The following is a 22,856-nucleotide window of genomic DNA, read 5'->3' as shown; positions in this document are numbered from 1 at the left end:
AATGACAATAGCAGAATCAGCACCAGTAACCATTGAAAAATTGGCGGAAGTGTTACAGGTTGAAATTATTGAACTCAGTATTGAAATCAAAAGGTTGTAAAGTGTTTATTTGAAAGATGCTACTCCTTGAGGTTGCATTGAGCTTCAACAGCAAAGCACTGCAGATTCTGGAAATCTGAAATGAAAACCAAAAATGCTGGAAATACTCAGCAAGTTTGGCACTTAGAAACAGTTAATGTTTCAGGTCAATGATCCCTTGTCTTTATGGAACAGTGTCGAAAGCTGTGGACAGAGAGGTCAAAGTGGGAGTGGGTGGAGAATTAAAATGATAGGCAACCAGAAGCTCAAGATCACGCTTGCGGACTGTTTGCAAAGCAGTCACCCAAACTGCGCCTTGATTCTCCAATTTACAGAGGAACACATCTTGAGCAGTGAATACAGTGCACTAAATTGAAATAAGTAAAAGTAAGCCCCTTGAGTGTGTTCTGTCATGGCTGATCTGCAATTTAATTCTTTTACCCTTGATACCTTTGGTTAATTTTAAAATTAATAATTTATCTAGCAGCCATTTGCGAAAGAGAGTTTCAAATTTCTACCAGCCTTTGTGTGAAGAAGGGGTTCCTAACTTCACCTCTGAAAGGTCTGTCTCTAATTTTTTGATTATGCCCCCTTGTCCTGTGCTCCCAGTTAGCAGAGGAGTGGTATCATGAGGGAATGAGTGGTTCTGTTGTTTGATAAACCAACCTCTACCTATCAGAGGCCGAATGCCAATTCTCTGGCACTTCCTCCTATCTCCAACTGGATCATGACCCCACCATCAAACATCAAGCCATTCTTTACAAAACTGTCACTGACTTCATCTCCTGAAGATCTTCCCTCCTCACCACCCTTTGGAAGATTAACAAGTGATTTGATTGAACTTTTCAAGACATTACGGTGAATTAATAGGGTAGGTTGGGAGGAACTATTTCTCCTAATTGAGGCATATAGGACTAGGGGCCAGAGTCAAAAAATTAGAGGTAGACCTTTTGGGAGTAAAATTAGGAAACGCTGCTTCTTGTAAAGGGTGGTTAAAATTTAAAGTTCCCATGAAAGGCAGTTAATGCAATATCAATTTTTAATTTTAAAACTGACATTCATAGATTTTTGTTAGGCAAAGGTGTTAAGGGTTATGGGGCAAAAGCAGCTATATGGAGTTACATCCCAGATCAGCCTTGATCTCATTGAACGATGGAACAGGCTCGAGGAGCTCAATGGTCTACTCCTATTCCTAGATTCCTATCTTGACTACACTCCCTCTCATCCCACTTCCTATAAGGAGGTTGTTCCATTCTCCCAGTTTCTCCACCTCCGCTGCATCAACTATGACGATGCCACCTTCCATATCACTGCTTCAGATATATCTTTCTTTACCTCAACTGAGGATTTCCCCCCTCCATGGTTGATGGAGCTCTCAACCGTATCAACTAGAATGTTTAATTCAATGCCAAATCAGGAACAGAATACAGAATTAAGAGGGGAAAGGAAAGATGGTATTAAGAGAGAGCGAAAGAGATAAGAGGCAGAAAAAGTAAAAACAAAAATATATTTTTTTATATCTGCAAGAATAATTAAAACCTGAAGGAAGTGTCCACACTTGTACAAGTTAATTTTCAATTCTAGAGTGGTTGTTTGGCTGTTATTTAAGACTTATCACACTGTTAGCAATTTACTTACACTGGAATGAACAAATCTAACTTTTTTCTGGCACGTTTAGTTGATATACATCACAAGTGTAGCAACTTCTCACCGTTCCATGTATTTCATGCTTTGCAGTTTGCTCTTTAGCTATCAGCCTCACTGTTACTTCTACAGCAAAATCTATCCCACTTTCATACTGAGTTTTAATTACAAAATGTCACTGGAGGGTTGATGTTTTGGGAATGAGTTTTGGGTAGGTAGGGGACAAAGTGCACATCAAACCTACCCGACATTGTCTGTTTGAGGTCCGGGTTAATTTAACTCTCGAGCCTTATTTGCATACCACTTGTCAACTGCCTGTCTGAAGCAATCAAAAAGATGCACCTGGCTGCCCTTTTGCAGATCAAAATTATGGATCCTGTGTTATGGCACAGCCAATGGTAATTGATGAGTTGTTAAAATCCCAAAGGGAAACTTGAAACAACTGCCACAACTTGTTTTACTGTTTGTATAAATTTCGAGATGCGTGCCTGGAATTCAGTAGTAATAAAACCACCAAGTCTTATAGGTTTTACAAAACTAAATTAAACATTTATTAATAAGAGACATAATTTTTAAATACATACATGGATCTACAAATTACTACTATGATAATTTTTAAATCCCCTAATCGATCTAACTCCCAGTTACACTCTCATTAAGGCAACAGTAAGACTCATAGATTTTAAAAGACCCAGGCAAAGAAACATGATACCCTGAACAAGTTAAATTCAAAGTGAGTTCCCTTAACTTCAGTCCCTGGAGGGAGCAGTTTGATACATACAGGCTGCAGGCTTTTCACACTTGTTAGATCTTAAACTCCCTTACAAACAGTCTTCGCTCCTTTATACGTATTTTCCTCTTTGAATACAAATTCCCATTGTTTCCCTACGTCTTTGGACTTTTATCTTTCTGATAATAAAAATCTCTCGTAGCACTAAGTTTTACCAGTAATCTTTAGAAAAAATAAACGGCCTTTCTAAATTTCACCTGGCTAGGTGACACATTTCACTCCCTCATTTGAAAACAACCTCGTCTGGTTTATTTAAAAATGCAAATGTTCCCTTGACACTTCTCATTCGCAAACTTCCCTTGTTTACCTAATTAACATTTCGAACCTAACTTATCTTCTTACATCAAAGCACCCAGACTAGCTGCCTCTAATTCAATGAAGTCTCTCTCTCTCTCTCGCGCACACACACACACCATTATTCTACTTTACAATAAATTCCGATAACATTGTGGAAATTATTATATTTTCCTGACACCGGGGCTGCATTGAAGTAAGTTAAGAGCTGGGAAATTTGAGGTTGTTTGGCAGGTGATATGCTAACTCAACCACATGTTTGCCCCATTCTCAAAAGCCTGGTGGGCTTGTGGGGTAAAGTAATGGTCTTATGGTAGGACTTTTGATTATCCTCTATTGAATAAAAGGCTATGTTAAACTTAACTTACCAAATAGCTGGTGTGTATTTTATTAAGCTCCAATGAATTGCTTTGAACAACTGTAGCAAAATAGAACTTTAGTATTTTACATGATCACAGTAAGTCAGAAACCAACAAGGTCAAAAATCCCATCTTATTATGCTAGCTCCATTCTTTATTGAGAGAAGAAAAGTTAAACTACTTTAGTTGCATTTCAGACGATGAGACAATGTAACTTGCTAAATTTTGTCTATCGAGTTAGACTCTTGGTTAATTATCAGATTTTACAAATGTGTAAATGGGATATCTTGTGCTCCTATTCAACAATAATTCTGAAAATATCAGCCATTGGACAATGGGAGAATGTTCTGTATTCCTGCCAATGGTAGGGTTTGCAAATATGAACTTTATAAATTGGCAGAAAAGGGTAAATCGAAACCTTCCTTTTCAAAATTCTTTCCTGTGTTACATAATGTCTTCTGTCCAGAAAAAAGAGGGAGAGAAACTTCTAGCCATTTTACTTTAGAATAATCTACACTTGCTTGATGAAGCCTTATTAACTTTCTTTCACAGAAAGGTGTAGCATTTTTTAAAAATTCGTTCATGGGACACGGGTTGCTGGCTGGGCCAGCATTTATTGCCCTTGAGAAGGTGGTGGTGAGCTGCCTTCTTGAACCGCTGCAGTCCATGTAGTGTAGGTACACCCATAGTGCTGTTAGGAAGAGAGTTCCAGGATTTTGACCCAGTGACAATAAAGGTATAAAAGTCAGGATGGGGAGTGGCCAAGAGGGGAACTTGCAATGGTGGTGTTCCCATGTGTCTACTGCCCTTGTCCTTCTAGATGGCAGTGGTTGTGGGTTTGGAAGGTGCTCTGTTAGGAGCATTGGTCAGTTCCTGCAGTGCATCTTGTAGATGGTACACGCTGCTGTCACTATGCGTTGATGGTGAAGGAAGTGAATGTTTGTGGATGGGGTGTCAATTAAGTGGGCTGCTTTGTCATGGATGATGTCAAGCTCCCTACATGTTGTTGGAGCTACGCTCATCCAGGCAAGTAGAGAGTATTCTATCACACTCCTGACTTGTGCCTTGTAGATGGTGGACAGGCTTTGGAGAGACAGGAGGTGAGTGACTTGCCCCAGGATTCCTAGCCTCTGACCTGCTCTTGTAGCCACAGTATTTATATGGCTAGTCCGGTTCAGTTTCTGGACATTTGTTACCCCCAGGATGTTGATAGTGGGGGATTCAGCGATGATAATGTCATTGAATGTCAAGGAGTGATGGTTAAATTCTCTCTTGTTGGAGATGGTCATTGTCTGGCATTTGTGTGGCACGAATGTTACTTGCCACTTGTCAGCCCAAGCCTGGATATTGTCCAGGTCTTGCTGCATTTGGACATTATCTGCTTCAGTATCTGAGGAGTCGCAAATGGTGCTGAACATTGTGCAATCATCAGCGAACATCCCCACTTCTGACCTTATGAAGGGAAAAAGATCATTGAAGAAGCAGCTGAAGATGGTTGGGGTGAGGAACTCCTGCAGTAATGTCGTGAAACTGAGATGACTGACCTCCAACAACCACAACCATCTTCCTTTGTGCTAGGTATGATCCCAACCAGCGAAGAGTTTCCCCCCTGATTCTCATTGACTTCAGTTTTGCTAGGGCTCCTTAATGCCACACTCAGTCAGATGCTGCCTTGATGTCAAGGGCAGTCACTCTCACCTCATCTCTGGATTTCAGCTGTTGTGTCCATGTTTGAACCAAGGGTGTATTGAGATCAGGAGCTGAGTGACCCTGGCAGAACCCAAAGTGTGTATCAGTAAGCAGGTTATTGCTAAGCAAGTGCCGCTTGATAGCACTGTTGATGACTCCTTTTATCATTTTACTGATGATCAAGAGTAGACTGATGGGGCGTTAAATGGCCAGGTTGGATTTGTTCTGCTTTTCGTGTACAGGACATACTTGGGCAATTTTCTACATAGCCAGGTAGATGCCAGTGTTGTAGCTGTACTGGAACAGCTTGAACAGGCGTGCAACAAGTTCTAGAGCAAAAGTCTTCAATTCTATTGCTGGAATGTTATCAGAGCCCATAGCCTTTGCAGAATCCAATGCCTTCAGCCATTTCTTGATATCATGTGGAGTAAATTGAATTGGCTGAATTCTGGCATCTGTGATGCTGGGGACCTCTGGAGCAGGCCAAGATGGATCATCCACTCGGCACTTCTGGCTGAAGATTGTTGCAAATGCTTAAGCCTTATCTTTTGCACTGATGTGCTGGGCTCCCCTATCATTGATGAGGAGGATATTTGTGGAGCCTCCTCCTCCAGTGAGTTGTTTAATTGTCCAACACCATTCACGACTGGATGTGGACTGCAGAGCTTAGATCTGATCCATTCGTTATGGAATCGCTTAGCTCTGTCACTTGCTGCTTATGCTACCAGGGTTACACCTCATTTTTAGGTATGGCTGGTGCTGCTCCTGGCATACCCTCCTGCACTCTTCATTGAACTAGAGTTGATCCCCTGGCTTGGTGGTAATGGTAGAGTGGGGGATATGTCGGCCCATGAGGTTACAGATTATGTTCGAGTACAATTCCGCTACTGCTGATGGCCCACAGCGTTTCATGGATGCCCAGTCTTGAGTTGTTAGATCTGTTCGAAACCTATCCCATTTAGCACAGTTGGTAGCGCACACATGATAGAGGGTATCCTCAATGTGAAGGCGCGACTTCATCTCCACAAAGCCACCGATATTGTCATGGACAGATGCATCTGTGGCAGGCAGATGATGAGGGTGAGGCCAAGTATGTTTTTCACTCTTGCTGGTTCCCTCATCACCTACCGCAGACCCAGTCTAGCAGCTATGTCTATTAGGACTTGGCCAGCATGGTCTGTAGTGGTTCTACCAAGCCATTCTTGTTGATGGACATTGAAGTCCCTCACCCAGAGTACATTCTACACCCTTGGTACCTTCAGTGCTTCCCCAAGTGGTATTCAATATGGGAGTACTGACTCATCAGCTGGTGTAGTGGGTGGGGGGAGAGTTGCTGTATGTGGTAATCAGCAGGAGGTTTCCTTGCCCATGTTTGGCCTGATGTCATGAGACTTCATAGGATCTGGAGTCGATGTTGAGGACTCCTTGGGCAACTCTCTCCCGACTGTGAACCACTGTGCCGCCACCTCTGCTGGGATGGTGATGGTGGTGTCTGGGACATTATTTGTAAGATATGATTCCATGAGTATGACTATGTTAGGCTGTTGCTTGACCAGTCTATGCAACAGCTCTCCCAATTTCAGCACAATTCCAGATATTAGTAAGGAGGACTTTGTAGTGTCAACAGGGCTGGGTTTTGCCATTGCTGCTTCCAGAGCCTAGTTTGATGCTGGGTGGTCTGTCTGATTTTATTCCTTTCAGGCTTATTAATGGTATGATAGAACTGAGTGGCTTGCTCAGCCATTTAAGAGGGTATTTAAGAGTCAACCACTAGGCCAGATCAGGTAAGGATGGCAGATCTCCTTTCCTAAAAGGCATTAATGAACCAGATGGGTTTTTACAACAATTGACGATGGTTCATCATTAGACTTATAATTCCACCATCTGCCGTGTTGAATTTCGAACCAAGGTCCCCAGAGCATTATCCAGGCTCTCTGGATTATTAGTACAATACCACTATGTCAGCATGTCCTTTAATCTAGATGTGGACGATCTGTTGCTCTCGTGCCGATAGCAAGCTTGCCATAGAGCATGTCTTTGGAGATGCCGCTGTCATCTGTTTGGCGCACGTGACCCAGCCATCAGAGTTGCTGCTGATTTGAGAGCAAAAGGCAGGGGATCCCTGCATGCTGGTGTACTTCCATAATCGGCGTTCTGTCCAGCCAGGAGATGCCCATTATTCGTCTGAGGCAGCGGAAGAACCTCTACTGCCTCCACATATATAGACACATGCATATATGCACACACACATACATGTGTGTGCATATATATGTATGTGTGTATACATAGGAATGACTTGGGTATTGCATACAAAGTCAAATTTCAAATTTGCTGTCAATACCAAACTTGGAAGCGTGTCAATGAGTGAGAATGATAAGAATTGACTGCAACAGTACACAGTTAGGCTTGCAGAATGGGCAGAAAAGTGGCAGATGGAATTTTGGAAGAGACAATATGGGATAAATGGTGTAATTTTAAAGAATGTGCAAGGACAGAAGGATCTGGTGGTGCATATACATGCAGGTCCTTGAAGATAGCAAGGTGGCAGGACATATTGAGAGAGTAGTTAGCAAAGAATATGGGATCTTGGGTTTCATAAATAGTGGTGTTATGTACGAAAGCAGAGATGTTATGCTGAACTTTTCTAAAGTTCTGGTCAGGTCACAACTGGAGTATTGCATCCAGTTCTGGTTACCACACTTTAAGAAGATGTACGGGCCCTTGAGAGGGTGCAGAGGAGTTTTACAAGAATGGTTCCAGGGATGAGGAATTATAGTTTACAAGTTTGGGTTGGAATAGCTGGAATTGTTCTCCTTGGAGTAAGCGAGATTGAAGGGAGATTTGATAGAAGCTTACAAGATTGGGTAGAAAAAGAAAAGCTGGCCCCATTAGCTGACGGCACAAGGACTAGGGGACACAGATTGATGGTTTCGGGCAAGCGATGTTGGTGAATGTGAGGAAGAACTTTTTTCACGCAGCGAGTACTAATAACCTAGAACTTGCTGCATGTGAGGGTAGTGGAAGCAGATTAATGATTTCAAAAGAAATTGGATGGGCATTTGGGCAATCTAAACTTGAAGGGTGATGGTAAGAGAGCTGTGAATGGGACTTTTTTTTTATTCATTCACGGGATGTAGGCTTCACCCACTTGTCAGCCCAAGCTTGGATATTGTCCAGGTCTTGCTGCATTTGGCCATGGGCTGCTTCAGTATCTGAGGAGTCGCGAATGGTGCTGAACATTGTGCAATCATCAGTGAACATCCCCACTTCTGACCTTATGATGGAAGGAAGGTCGTTGATGAAGCAGCTGAAGATGGTTGGGCCGAGGCCACTACCTTGGGGAACTCCTGCAGTGATGTCCTGGAGCTGAGATGACTGACCCCCAACAACCACAACCATCTTCCTTTGAGCTAGGTATGACTCCAACCAGTGGAGCGTTTTCCCCCTGACTCCCATTGACTCCAGTTTTGCTAGGGCTCCTTGATGCCACACTTGGCCAAATGTTCTCTTGATATCAAGGGCAGTCACCCTCACCTCACCTCGGGAGTTCAGCTCTTTTGTCCATGTTTGAACCAAGGCTATAATAAGGTCAGGAGCTGAGTATGAGGTGGGTTTAGAGTAAGTGGGAAGTAATAGTCTAAATTAGGGTTACTGTGTGTTAATGTGAATGCGCAGAGTGTAGTAAACAAGATTGGTGAGCTGCAGGTCAGATAGCCACTTGGAAATATGATGCTGTGTCTTTTGTAGAGACCTGACTCAAAGAAGGGCAAGAATGAATATTAAATATTCCTGGATACAAGGTGTTTAGGAAAGAAAGGAATGGAAGTGGGGTGGCACTATTGATTACGGAGAACTTTGGGACACCCCCTCTGTCCAGCACTGCAAAGAGACCATGGACAGAATCAATTTGGCTCAAGCTATGGAACACAAAAGGTGCAATTACATTGCTCAGTATAATCATTTGGTCACCAACTGATGAGAAAGATGTAGAGCAACAAACTTGTAAAGAAATTACAGAGAGGTGAAAGTATAGAGCAGTTATAATGGGGACTTTAATTATCAGCATATAGGCTGCGTTGTAGCATAAACAGCAAAGAGGGGCAAGAGTTCCTGGAATATGTTCAGGTGACTTTTCTACTGTAGAATGTTTCCAATCCAATGAGAAGCAAGAAATTGTTAGACCCAGTTCTTGGGAATGAGATGAGCCAAGTATTAGTAGTAGAACATTTAGAAGGACAGTGATCATAAGATTTGGTTGGCTATGGAAAAGGAGAAGGAACAATCCAAAGTAAGAATAATTAACAGGGGGGAAGCCAACTTCAGTAGGGTGAGAATGGATCTTGGCAGGCAAAACTATAACTGAACAATGGGCTGCTCTTAAAAGGGAGAGTTCAGGCTGTGTCAAGGTATATTCCTTGAAGGTGAAAAGTAGGGAAACAAATCAGAGCTTTATGGATGACAAAAGGGATAAAGATTAAGGTGAAGAAGAAAAAGTGCACTTATGACAGATGTCAGGTGCATCACACAACCAAGGACAGGGCTGAATATAGAAGGTTCAGAGAGAAGTGGGAAATCAAATAAGAGAAGCAAAGAGAAAATATGGGAACAAACAAGCAGCTAACATAAAAGAGAATCCAAAAGTCTTCTATGGACATACAAATGGTAAAAGGGTAAAAGGAGGAGTGGGGACAACTCACGACCAAAAAAGGAATTTGTGCATGGAGGCAGGAGCATGGCAGAGCCACTAAATGAAGACTTTGCATCCGTCTTTACCAAGGAAGATGATGCTACTCAGGTCACGGTGAAAGAGGAGGTAATTAATACACTGGAAGGATTTAAAATTGATACGGCAGAGGTATTGGATAGGCTGTCTGTACTTAAAGTTGATAAGGCACCAGGACTAGATGAGATGCATCCAAGGGTACTGACAGAAGTGAGAGTGGAAATTTCAGAGGGGCTGACAATTTTCCAGTCTTCCTTGGACTAGGGTGGTGCCAGAGGACATTAGAATGGCAAATATTAGGGTGTAAAGATAAACTCAGCAGCTACAGATCAGTCAGTTTAACCTCAGTGGTGGGAAAGCGTGGAGAAATGATAATTAGGGTCATAAGTAATAGTAACTTAGGCAAATGTGGGTTGATTATGGAAAGCCAGCATGGAGTTGTTAAGGGCAAATTATGTTTAACTAACTTACTTGAGTTTTTTGATAAGGTAACAGAGGGCTGATGAGGATAATGCTGTTGATGTGGTGAACGTGGAGTTCCAAAAGGCATTTGATATAATGCTGCACAACAGACTTGTGAGCAAAGATAGTGCTCGTGGAATAAAAGGGACAGTAGCAACTTGGGTAGAAAATTGACTGAGTGATAGGAAACAGCAGTGATGAATGTTCTTTTTCAGACTGGAGGAAGATTTATAGTAGAGTTCCCCTGGGAACGGTGTTAAAACCACTACCCTTCCTGGCATATGTTAATGACCCATACCTTGGTGTACCGGGCACAATTTCAAAATTTGCGGACAATATGAAACTTAGGAGTATTATGAACTGTGAAGAGGATAATGTAGAACTTCAGAAGGACATAGACAGGTTGGTTTAACAGATGGACAAATGGCAGATGAAACTTAATGTAAAGAAGTGTGAAGTGATTCATTTTGGTGGGAAAAACGCAGAGAGGCAATATAAAATAAAGGGTATAATTCTAAAGTGGGTGCAGGAGCAGAGGGACCTGGGTGTAAATGTGTTTAAAACACTGAAGGTGGAAGGACAAGTTGAGAGCATGGTTAATAAAGCTTCTAAGGCTTCATCAGTAAGGACATAGAGTACAAAAGCAAAGAAGTTATGTTAAACTTGTATAAAACACTGGTTCAGCCTCAATTGGAATGTTACGTACAGTTCTGGGCACCACACTTTAGGAAGGATGTGAAGGTGTTAGGAAGGATGCAGAAAAGATTCATGACAGTAGTTCATGGATGAAGAACTTCAGATATGTAGATGGATTGGAGAAGTTGGGACAGTTTTCCTTGGAGAAGAGAAGGTTGAGAGGGGATTTGAAAGAAGGGGGTCTAGACAGAGTAGATAGGGGGAAACTGTTCCCATTGGTGAAAAAATCAAGAATTAGACAACACAGGTTTAAGATAATTGGCAAAAGAAGCAATGGAGACATGAGGAAAAACTTTTTGACACAACGAGTGTTTAGGATTTGGAATGTATTGCCTGAGAGTGTGGTAGAAGCAGGTTCAATCGAGGAATTCAAAAGGAAATTGGATTATTATCTGGAAAAGAAGAATGTGCTGTGCTCTGGGAAGAAGGTGGAGGAGTGGCAATAGGTGAATTGTTCCTTCAAGTCAACATAGGCATGATGGGCCAAATGGCCTCCTTCTGTGCTGTAACCATTCTATGATTCTAATACATCACAATGTTTCTGAAGCCAAATTAAATAAAATGTTTTTAAGTTGACGAAGTGGTTCCTTGGAACCTCAATGGATAGTGCCGTAGAATATTAGCTTGTCACTTTGAATCTCCTTGCCTCCACTCTCTTGGTCTATGGGTCAGGTGTCAAGCAAACAATAGGTGCTTTCTCTTTTGAAAAAAAATTGAGAATCAGAGGAATTGCTACTGTGCCAGTCTCGCACAACTGCTATCAATGAGTCGGATTGGTAAAGCAATGTAACAGTACCTGCTTGCTCTCATTAGGTACCAAAGCTGTGTACTTGTGGGATACAACAATATTACTGTTGGTGAACATGGGGAATTAAAAGCTAACGCACCCTCAGAAATTGCAAACAGTAGTCTTTCTCTGTCACAATCTCAAATTAATTTCTGGTACCTCATAATATTATTGTTATAATTAATTACGAATGCTTTAGGCAACATAATTTATTTAAATTTGTTCATTTAAGGACTTGGTGTCTTTAATCAGACATTTCCAGAAAAGGTGATCATTATATTACATGTACAAATTATCATCAGATTATGAAGTTAAAGGAAATAATTATTATGTACTGGTTTCAGATAATAGGTAGTATAGATTAAAATACATCAGAGTAACTGGAAATTTTAATTAAAAACTAAATTCATGTGATTAAATCTTGCTGCACACTGTCTGTAAAATATGAACTTAAACCATCTGTAAGATTAAAATCTGAATTACACATATTACATTTTACTGTTAAAATGTTTAACAAAGTTGGCTTATGCACCAGTGATTTAATTGGACAATCTATTGTTTCTCAACCGAACCAACTCTGTACTTGGTTTAACCACATTTGCTACTTTTAAAACATTAATTTAAGTGTAGTGATTTGTTCTTGTCTGGGTGTGCTTTGACATTTTCATACTGGAAAAGTATTCATATATACTCGAAAGGGCAGAGATTTTTCCCCTCTCAGTAATTCCATTTGGAATTCCGATTATTACACCTATGAAGTGATTCAAAGAACAGCATAACTGGTCCCTTCAATACTTGCCACATTCTGAAATATGCTGTTACAATTGGTGAAGGCATCTGTTCACTATGTTCACAAAAGCACACTTATGTTTTCAGTTCAGATGATGAGTACATAATTTGATTGTAATATTCAACAACAAGCAGCCTACCAAATGAAGTGCTTTTGACATCTGCAAACAAAACTGTTTTATATTGCCTACCAACTACAAATTACATGTTAATGCAAACAATATTATTAGTGTCATGAAAATAATCTACCACATACTCCACCTGTGTATATTTAATTTTTGCATTATCCAGCTAACAGTTTTAGTTTTGTCTCTCATAAGAACATCTGTTTGTGCCTTTACACATGAAAAAGTAGTGCTGCTTTCATGCAACAAATCACTTGCCCCTATAATGTGAACAGTGTCATTCCTCATTCCATCATCCAAAGGGTGTGTATTGGTAGGGCTGGGGGAATTGTTCCACTGAAGGGGATTGGATCTGAATAGAATGATAGAATGGTAATAGAAAGGAAGCCATTCGGCCCATCATGGCTGTTCCAGTTCTCTTTTACAGCTACTCAGCCAGTCCCTCTCCCCTGCCTTTACCCTCCAGCCCTTCAATTTTTTTCTTTTCAGGTAATTATGCAATTCCATTTTGAATGCCACAATTGAATCCGCCTTCACCAAACATTCCCAATCCGAATCATTGCCGCATAAAAAACCTCCTTCCTCTTGCCACCTCGGGTTCTTTTGCCAATCATCTTAAATTTGTGTCCCCAGTTCATGAAGATATTCAATAAATATAAAATTAATTATTATTTTTAATGCTTTTAATTTGTGTATAATGTATATGTTCACCAGTAGGAAGGAATGAACACAAGAATTGAGAGAACAAGGAAACATGAAACAATACATCTTGGCCTATTAAGACTACACTTTCTATTGTGGACTCTATCTTATCATTTAACCTTATAAGGGTAAGTTCTGCATAAACACACCCTAGATGCCATAATGGCAGTGCAGCAAAATTACAGCGTATTTATCTATGCATGCGTCTCTATTCAACCTTGTGTTGCTGTTCTCCACAGAAAATACCAACCCTTTACAGAAAATGCTGGGAAAACTCAGCAGGTCTGGCAACATTTCCTGGGGAGAGAAACAGAGTTAACATTTTGAGTCCATATGACTTCTTTAGAGATGAAGAGCTCTGAAGCTGGAAGTTGTGAAGAAGAGTTATACAGTCTCGAAACATTAATTCTGTTTCTCCCTGCACAGATGCTGCCAGACCTGCTGTGTTTTTCTATGTTTATTTCAGATTTCCAGCATCTGCAGTATTTTGCTTTTATTTTTGTTACCTGGGGCTCAATTTTCCCCCCGCCGGGGGATTTTGCGAACTTGATCAGCGCCCCCGATCGGGGCCGCACCGCCATTTATGTGGGCTGGCCAATTAAGACCCACCCAGCGTGACGCTCGCCCGGAAGCACGGTGGGGGGTGGGGGGTGTTCCCTTAGTCATTCCCTGCGCTCTTTTGCGCATACGTGTGAAAGTGCGCAGAGATCTCCCTGATCTCTGGGGCACGGAGGTGCCTCAGGGAGATCAGTTTGACATGTGTAAATTTAAATAAAAGGAAATAAAAACTTTTTAAAAGATGTCCCCTCATGTGACACTGTCACATGAGCTGGGATTTGTGAAAGAATTATTTTTTAAATTTTTATTGACTTTTAAAATACTTCATGAAACTTCATCCCGCCCGTAGATGAAGTTTCATGAAAATTGTGAAAGCCGCCTGGGCTCTTCGCCTGCCTGCCAACCTTAAGATTGGACGGGCAGCTCAGCTAATTGAATTAATTACTATTTAAATGGCCTTAATAGGCCTTTGACACTTTGGCGGGCATGCAGCCGAGTCGGCTGCGCGCCCGCTGAACTGAAAATCTAAATGACGTCGGGACGCCCGCCCAACATCACCGTGCGTCATTTTACGCGTCGGCAAGCGTCGGGCCCCGTCCCTGCTCACCGACCGGTGAATTCTGCCCCTGGAATATTTGATCCCAGGAAATACTACGAATAGGTCTCCACCTTGAGTAGAACCATACTGCTGCGTGAGGTGAGGCATCCTCACCTTGAAGCGGATACAAAGGTCATCCAAAGTTGTTCAATAAGATCATTCATCTGTACTACCAGAAATGCTTATGAATCATTGGGCTGTTTACATTACAAAGGGGACAGCTGAGAGACGATCTTATTCAAAGTTTGAAGATACTTAAAGAAATAACTAAATTCCAGAGCACTGTTCAATATTAACACAAGCAAGGGAACGCACATTTAGCTTAGATGGCAGAAAGTGAATACTAAGATATAGGAAGTAAAGTTTTTCAAAACCAGCAGGACTGCAAAATGAAGGGGAATGAATTGCCTACCTGTTGTGTATCCCAGTGGATTTTTCCTTCAATTGCCAAAAGAATACTGATGGACTCATATATTTTATGCATATGTTTCCGAATACTCTTCTTTTTCCCTAACCATTACACTTAATTTTTTTTTAAATTACCTCCCCTTTCTTCATATAAAAACAAAACATGGCAGCAGCAAATTGTATACTACAGGAAGTATTCTCCTTCAAATTGTTTTATTATGTGAAAAACCACTTTCTCCTCCCACCTTCAGCTCCCAAACAAATAGGAACCTTTTTTCATCTCTTCCTTCCAGTTTTCAATTCAGCTGTATTCATTCCAACGCATGTAACTTTATCAAGTGCCTTTGAAAACCTAGGCATATTGTAACAACTAGATACACTGCACCCACTAGTTAAATTATGGCTACAATGGATTGCAGCAGATGTAAAGCAAAGGCCAGAATTTTATGCTCCCCTCCCCCCAACCCCTGCCCACCCCTGGCGGGTTCTGAGGCGGGAAGAGCTTGGAACTGCATCAATGGGATTCCCTCCGGGATCCCACCTGCCTCGACTATTTTACATTGGGGTGGGCAGGGCCTGGGACAGGAAACCCCAATTAAGGTCCTTAAGTGGGCACTTAATGGCCTTTTCCTACCGAACCTTAATTTTTAGGCAGGCAGGCGGATGATAGCTCAGGGGGAAACCCGAAATTGAACAAAGTTCAATCTTGGACGGGAAGGTGAGCGGGGAGGTGTGCCTCCATCAGAAGGCCCCTCTGACTGGGGGTGCCCTCCCCTTAGGGCCTGGTGACTTCTAGACCTTCCTCCCACCCCCACCTATTTCCCGAGGTCCCAATCATCCTCCTTACGACCCCCCCAGACCTTCCTGACCACCCCCACCACCTTGACCCCAGCAACTTATGCTCCTCTGGTTCCCAGCACTTAGTTCCAGGCAGCTATCTGCAGTGCCTCTTCCAGCCACTGTAGTGCTTTTCCTGGAATGACTGGAGAGCTGCTGGCCAATCTGATTGGCTGGCAGCTCTCCAAGGTGTAACTTCCTCCCAGTGGAGGTGTCAGCTGTGGCTCAGTTCATAGCACCCTCGCCTTTGAATCAGAGGGTTGTGGGTTCATGTCCCACTCCCGGAAACCAAGAACTGTGATTGTACTCGAAAGAGTTGCAATCTGTGACTGTTGGTAACTCGAAAGAGTTTCCTCCCAGTGACAGGCGGAAGTCCTACTTTCTGCCAATCAATGCTCATTAGCACCCCCGCCATCCTGAAAATTCTAGCCAAAGTGTGCAAGTGCTTTTGGGTTGTTATAGATCTTTGGTTATTAAATGGCTTTATATCACTGTTTAGTAAATATATGCATGTTGTCATGAAATCCATTGATCTTTATGTCCCTGGGTGATAAATCAGCCTTCTGTGGAAATTATAACGTTTAAGGTACAGGACGTTCCAATACCTGTTACACTGGTTCCTGCTGGGTAACAAGGATGGGACCCTTTTGGAGTGTTCTGATATGTCCCCACTTCAGTTCAAGGGTCAGTGAACAGCAGTTGGCAGCCGGTCAGTTTGGAGGAGAGTAAGGAGCAAGGGGAAGAGGCTCCATGCGGCCCAAGTGTTATTCTTAGCTCTGAGGAGCTGAGAAGAGGGTTCAGGGGAAGCCCTGGCAATCCAAGGAGGAGTCATATAAGCTGGATACAGCTGGGAGACAGGAGTTTGAAGAAACTCGGAGCAGTGCCAGCTCAGTGAAGCTAGCTGACTGGCAAAGAGCTGAAATTACGCCTGTAAGTAGAGGTTGAAGTACAGACTCAGGAATCCAGGGGGGGAAGGAATCTCATAAGGCTAGATTGAAACCCTGTGAGGTGGACCATTGTTACAGCTGTGCGAGTGGGAGAGATTTTTGGAGAGAATTCCAAGGAGAAGCTGGGAATCCCTCATGAGACAGAGTTTCAATGTTTGTTTGACTTGGTGTTTATTAACATCTGGGTGGGTTCTTGCGTAATCCATGGGCTCTGTCTTGGTTGCATCTGTGTCATTTACTCTGTAGTGTAGTGTAGTGTGTTCAACCACAGTTTGTCTGTTAATTCACATTATCCTCACACTTACACCAAATGTTAGAGTTTAAGATACATATTGTAAATTGTTTTATCTTTCTGAACTTGTGTAGTAAATTTTACTTTTGTTTGTTCTAAAACTGTGAAACCTTGTGGCTTTATTCCGGAAGCAGGTCTCTTGAATCTCAACCTTTATCTACTTTAAACAAAACGTTATTGGTCCCTAACCGGATCTCCTCCCACACCCTAGGGTCTGGTCAAGGATCATACAATGTGAAGTACATTTGCCTGTGGTGTTTGTGCATGGAAGTTAATTTCTAATAAAATAGGTGGGCGTGACTAAAACCACGTCCCTGTGACCACATCTGTGACTCATAGTTTTTTTTATTGGAAAGCACTGACCTATGGTGTCTTCGTTCTTCAGCTAAACATCAATAGCATTCCGTATAATACTGCTAAGTATTTTATCCACTACAAGTATTCAACTAGCTTGCCCAGAATTTCCAGGATCATGTTTTTTTTAATATCAGATAACATTTATTGCCCTCCAGTACTCAGTTACGGTTCTTATGTTTATTAAAAATGTAAACTCGAGCCTCACCTAATGCATTCCTCTTTTCCATAGAGAACAGGGTACTCCTCTCTACAAGGTACCTTGTAAGCATTTGCAACTTGCAATATTTTTATAACACACATTGGTGTCAATGCAGGAAATTTGTGTGAGCAGGGCTATGTAAATGAACTGCAGAGTGTTTCAGTAAATGTATCTCAGAAGTGGTGCAAACGATCAAAGAAACCTATGCTAGCGATTTTTCTTTTCAGCATAAATCAGTCATCAAAAATAAATGATGTAATGCCGCTCCTGCATGGTAATTAAAGCAAAAGGTTCCCAGAGATCCCGAGCTCTAGTATTCTGCCTTTGTATTTAGAAGTCGTCGCTGGTTACTTCTAGGAAATTGCTTCTCTGTTTATCACTTATCAGGCCACTTTACCTCGGGGATATTGAAATCCCCTGTGATTATCCCATTATGGTTTCTTGCAGCCTGTCTTACTTGCCTGAACAGCTGGCTATCTACCTGCTCAGCTTAAGCGGGTGGCTGACAGCAGTTCCCAATTGCTATTCGTTCTCCTTATCATTACCAATTTCTATCCAGATTGCTTCTGCCGTCTCCCGATCCTGTTCAATCCACCTTCTTGACAACTTATATCATCTCTTGCCATTATAATCTAGCTTCCTGGGTGTATCTTTATCAAACATTTTATCCTTTATAACTTCTTCATATGTGATATTTCACTCATAGCCCTCAATATGTGATGTCAGTAATGGTAATTCCTAATAGAAACTATGGTGAAATGTATAGAAAATGAAAATACTAAGATATGGTAATCCTCACTATAAAAGACATATTTCCGTAATGGTTCATTCTATTTCTCCAGTCCATGTTATGTAATAACAATATAACATTCCAAGGCACTTTATAAGCATTAGCAAACAAAATCTGACACTGAGTCACAAAAGGAAGCACCGGGCCGAATGACCAAAGCTTGGTCGTGGTGCGGGTTTTGAGGAGTGTCATGATGTGCAACTGGAGTAGATCAAGAAATCTAAAATGGCTGTTAATTCTGAGTTCTTTCCTATGATGATGCCTTAGTGTAACATCTCAATCCGCTCTGATACTGGCATTATCATATATGAACTAACACAGCTTCAGTTGCTGTCAGTAAATGCTTGCAAAGTTGTTCAGATTTTAAAATATGAAAGTAATGAAATTAACAACTTTGTTTTATTAAGAACAATTTAGATTGCTAGATGAGACAAAAAATCTGTTGAAAACAGACTTGCTGGGCAATAGATGGAATAGTTTTTCATATTCATCATTGTGACCCTCCATAGGCCAGGATTTTTCATTGGTCAGGCAGGCTTGGCCGGAGCGGTCAGGGGAGGCTGCGGAGCCGCCCACGATCGGCTCCGCACCACGATTTCATGCAGGAGGGCCAATTGAGGCCCACCCAGCATGGAACATGAGCGGTACTACCTGTGCAGGAGGGGGAGGAGGGAGAATTGGGTCCAGTGCTCTTTCGCGCATGCGCGTGAAAGAGCACTTCAGTCTCCCTGAGGCATGGAGCTGCCTCAGGGAGATTGAAGTGATCGTTAAATAAATAAATAAATACAGTAAAAATTCAATGGGACATGTTTTCATTTTTCAAAGAAAATTTTTATTCAAGTTGTAATAGCTTTAGGAAACCTCATCCCACTCATGGATGAGGTTTCCTAAAAAACGTAAAGGCCGCTTGCCTTTTCACCCTCCCACCAACCATTAGGTTGGACAGGCACCGTAACTGTGAAATTAAATAGTTCCTTAATGGCCTTAATAGGCCTTTCAATTATCAGTGGGTGCGCAGCCGACTCCGGCTTGCGCCCGCCGAACGAAACATCACGCAGCATTTTACGTTCCAGCGTGTCAGGCCCGCACCCCCGCACACTGAATATAAAATTCTGCCCATAATGTGCTACAGCTCAAGGTAGATATTTACTTTGTTATCCTTTTGTACTATGAAATTCTTGATAATGCTTTTTAAAAGGTCACAATTAAATTTCCAAATGGAAGGTTTTGGGGACTTTGTAGTTGAACTGGTAAGTTAGTACCATTTTCACAAATATCTTTCAAAAAGTAAGATTGAGATTTGAAAATTGCATTGAGGGTTCATTTCATGCATTTCAAATTATCTATAAAGAGCAACTGCACTCTAATTAATTAACTGTGGATTAGATGAAAGGTCATGTACCATGGTAGTGTTATGCACATTCAAGTAAACAAAGCTACTGGGATCAAAAGCTCCATAAAAATCATTCTAGTTCATTAAGAGTGATTTAATTTTCTCTCTCTCTTTTTATTGAATGACCTATCACAGTGCAGCCAGAGGACTAATGTCTCATGAATTTGTCTCTGAGAATTGTTACAAGTACAGAAGCACTTGTAGAATTAGTACTGAGATTCTCAATAGGAAGTCAGAGATTTACCATAGCCACATTCAACTCATGGGCTGAATTTTGCTGTCGGTGAGCAGGGGGCGGGGCCCGCTCGCCAACGCACAAATTGACGCGGGATGACGTTGGGCGGAACCCCCGACACCATCCCGCCCCATTTAAATTTTCAGGAAGGCGGGGGCACAGGCAAATCAACTGTGTGCCCGCCGACCTGTCAATGGCCAACTGAAGCCATTGACAGGATCATTAAAACAATTAAAGGCCCTGCCCGTCCAACCTTAAGGTTGGCGGGCAGGCCAGGAGCCCCAGTGGGCTTCTGAAAAAACATGAAACCTCATCCACCGGCGGGATGAGGTTTCATGTAGGGCTTAAAAAAGTGTAATAAAGTTTTTGTGAAATTTATTAACATGTCCCATCTCGTGTGGCATTGTCACATGAGGGGGACATGTTAAGGTTTTTTTTTTCTATTTTTAATGTTTGTACAACTTTCAGCGATCTCCCTGAGGCAGTACTTGGCCTCAGGGAGATGTGCGCTCATTCATGCGCATGCATGAAAGTGTGCACTCTCGCATTTAGGGAATCCACCCCCCCCCCCCCCCCCCCCCCGCCCGCACAGGAAGCGAATAGCGCTTCCCGCCGGGCGTCACCTTGGGCGGGCCTTAATTGGCCCGCCCACTTAAAATGGAGGTGGGGCCCGCTTCTCCATGGGGGATCGGCTCCCCTTCGGGCGTGCCCGCCCGGTAGGTAGAAAATTCTGCCCATGGTTAAGTTTATGGACAGAGCTTCAGATTACAACTACAACTGAAAGACAAATTGAATTGTTATTAATGATGAATTCAGGACAGATGTCAGGAGCTATTTCATTACATGGAGGGTAACCAACAGCTGGAATTGTTTATCAAGAAATTTGGTTGAGGCTAAGAATCAAGACTCATTGAAGGAATACTGTAACGAAAATAAAAATTGCTGGAAAAACTCAGCAGGTCTGACAGCATCTGTGGAGAGGAAGATAGAGTTAACGTTTCAAGTCCGAATTACTCTTCATCAGAACTAAAGGGAAAAAGAAATGTGGCGAAATATAAGCTGTTTAAGGGGGGTGGGACAGGTGGAGCTGGATAGAGGGCCAGTGGTAGGTGGGGGCAAAGGAGAGATTGCCAAAGATGTCATAAACAAAAGGTCAAAGGGGTGTTGACAGTGGTGATATTAGCTAAAGGATGTGCTAATGTTGACATTAAGGGTAGAAGGCAAGATAAGAAAGGGACACGTGGCCCTAGTCGGGGTGGGGTGGGGGGAGGGGATCGAAATAGGCTAAAAGGTGGAGATAAAACAATGGATGGAAATACTTTTTAAAAATAATAATAGAAATATGTGTAGAAATAATAATAGGAATACTGTAATAGAGTTGTATTCTGGAAGGATGAGCTAAAAGGGTTGGGTGGGGAGTGCAGTGTGATGTGAAGGGCCTTCTTTCAAGCTATCTCGTGGCAACATTACCACTTATTGCATCTGAGCTACTTTAAGTCAATGTAGACCTATTGGATGGATTTAGGGATCTTGGGAGAGAAGTGTGTTGAGAGAGTTTATGATATCATTAACACATTTGTTAAAGGCAAATCCTGTTTGACTCACTTGATCGGGTTCTTTGAAGTAATGGGAAGGGTTGATGAGGGTAGTGCGGTTAATGTGTATATGAACTTTCAGAAGCTGTGCGATGGTACCACATAGATTTGTCAGCAAAAATAAAGCCATTGGGATTAAAGGGGCAGTTGCACCATAGATGCAAATTTCTCTAAGGGCCAGAAAGCAGAGAACACAGTTGTTTTTCAGACTGGAGAAAAATATATAACAGTGTTGCCCACAGATCAATATTAGTATCGCTTCTCTTTTTGATGTTTATTGGGTAGCCTGGATATGGGTTTTTACAGAGCACAATTTCAATGATTACAGATGGTACGAAAATCAGAAATGTAGTAAGCAATGAGGAGGATAGTAACAGACTTCAGGAGGACGTAAACTGATGGAATGAGCAGACACATTGCAAGTGAAATGTAATGCAGGGGAGTATGAAGTGATACATTTTGGTAGGAAGAAGAAAGGCAGTGCAAACTAAATGGAACAATTTTAAGGGGATTCAGGAACAAAGAGACCTGGGGGCATATGGATGCTAGTCTGAAACTAGCAAGATAAATTGAGAAAGCTGTTAAAAGCGTATGTGGAATCCTTGGTTTTAGTAATAGAGGAGTAGGATACAATAGCAAGGAAGTTATACAAAACCTTTATAACATACTGATTAGGTGTCTGCTAGAGTATTGTGTTCAGTTCTGGGCCCCACACTTTAGGAAAGATGCCAAGGTCCTTGAAGTGGTGCAGTAGAGATTTACTAGAATGGTACGAGGATGAGAAAGTTCAGCCAAGTGAAGAGATAAGAGAAGCTGGAGTTGTGCCTGTTAGAGCAGACAAGGTTAAGGGGAGGTTTGAAAGAGGTGTTCAAAATCATGACTGGTTTTGATAGGGTAAATAAGGAGAAACTGTTTCCAGTGACAAAGGGTTCAGTAACCTGAGGAGACAGTTTTAAGGTAATTGGCAAATAAGCTGGAGGTGACTTGAGGAAACTTCTTTTACTCAGCGAGTTGTTGTGATCCGGAATTCACTGCCTAAAAGGATAGTGGAATCAGATTCAGTTGTAACATTCAAAAGATAAATCCTTCAAGAGGAAGAAATTACAGCACAATGGGGAAAGATTGGAGTTTGGGATTAATTGGATAGCTCTACCAAAAAGTCAGCATAAGCACAATGAGCTGAAAGGCTGTGCTGCCCTGTGCTGTATCATTTTATGATCACACTGAAACTTCTTCAACATGTCTTTGACAAATGAAATAAATTGAGGATCTGCATATTAACCCAGTTGCTTGGTTACATTGTTTTTTTCAAAGATACTTCATTTTACAATGTGAAATGACCCTTCAGGTCCATTATTATAATTGTTTAATTTGTACGTCTACCATTATTATTTCACATTTGCCTTCTAAGTTTAAAGTGCAGCTTGCCATGATTTACCATTTATATTGAATGTTCTCTATAAAATTATTGATTATTGTGTTTGTTTTCTTAGTATAGATGGAAGGCGC

At 41.8% G+C, this 22,856-nt stretch overlaps 1 protein-coding gene across 2 annotated transcripts in view; it reads left to right on the top strand.

Annotated features, from left to right (window-relative positions):
* pdzrn3b (PDZ domain containing RING finger 3b) overlaps positions 1 to 22,856 on the top strand; it is a 381,612-nt gene that overhangs the window by 299,854 nt on the left and 58,902 nt on the right. The gene's annotated exons all lie outside the window — the stretch shown is intronic.

The sequence above is a fragment of the Cetorhinus maximus genome, chromosome 6, assembly GCF_964194155.1.
Source record: "Cetorhinus maximus chromosome 6, sCetMax3.hap1.1, whole genome shotgun sequence".
Lineage (NCBI taxonomy): Eukaryota > Metazoa > Chordata > Chondrichthyes > Lamniformes > Cetorhinidae > Cetorhinus > Cetorhinus maximus.
Note: the sequence above shows the minus strand (reverse complement) of the source record. Positions and strands in the feature narration are given on the sequence as shown.